The following is a 1,208-nucleotide window of genomic DNA, read 5'->3' as shown; positions in this document are numbered from 1 at the left end:
GAGACTACAGGATGTCTTACCATTGGTGGTAAATGACACACAAGCTGCATTTGCTCAAGGGAGGTCAATGATTCAGAATGTATTAATATGCCATGACCTGCTACGACACTATAAGAGGAAAAATTCACCAAGGTGTATGATGAAAATTGACTTACAAAAAGCATATAATATAGTTAGATGGGAATAATGGTACATGGATTAAGGTTTCCTAGAAGATTTGTTAAATTAGTTATGAACTGTGTGACTTCAACAAAGTTTTCAGTGAAGGTAAATGAGGAAGGGTATGGATACTTTGAAGGAAAAAGAGGGTTGAGGCAAGTAAACCAACTGTCTCCTCTATTATTTGTCATGGTATGGAATATTTCTCAAGGGTGATGAACAAAATGGCCCAACTTCCGGATTTCAGGTTCCATCCTATGTGTAAAAGTTTGGGACTGACGCACCTAATTTTTGCGGATGACCTAATGATCTTCAGTAAAGGCAATGAAACATCTATCAACAGAGTCATAGAGGTACTTTAGCATTTTACCAATACAACTGGCCTTGTAGCAAATTTGAAAAAATCTAACATCTTCATTGCAGGTGTAGGTGAAGAAACTAGAAGCAGACTGATTACAAGAGCTGGCTTTGCAGCTGGAGTATTTCCAATGAGATACTTGGGGCTCCTACTCTCTCCAAAGAAATTGAATAAACTGGACTGTATGCAATTTATTGATAAAATCACTGCTAAAATCAAAGCTGCCTCTGCTAGGCATCTATCATATGCTGGAAGATTACAAGTTATCAACTCAGTGTTATTCTCCCTCCATAACTTTTGGGGATCGATGTTTATATTGCCACAAAGTATACTCAAGTAGGTGGACAAACAATGCACATAATACTTGCGGGCAATACAGATATCAAGAAGAAAGTTTCTCTAGTAGCATGAGAACAAATGTGTTTACCTAAGAAATATGGTGGCCTAAATGTGAAAAACTGCAGAGGGTGGAATTTGGCATCAATAGGCAAACTGCTATGGTCATTGGTTGAGAAACAAGGGGTGTGTTTGGTACGAAGGAAAATGTTTTCCATGGAAAATATTTTCCTAGAAAATGTTTTCATGGAAAATGAGTGGTTTTATCACTTATTTTCTCTTGTTTGGTTGGTAAGTGTTTGGTTAGAGAGTAGAAAATAGTTTTTTTTAGGAAATTTTTTTTATGCAACTCTCC

The sequence above is a fragment of the Nicotiana attenuata genome, chromosome 1, assembly GCF_001879085.1.
Source record: "Nicotiana attenuata strain UT chromosome 1, NIATTr2, whole genome shotgun sequence".
Classification (NCBI taxonomy): domain Eukaryota; kingdom Viridiplantae; phylum Streptophyta; class Magnoliopsida; order Solanales; family Solanaceae; genus Nicotiana; species Nicotiana attenuata.
This window is presented reverse-complemented; position numbering follows the sequence as displayed.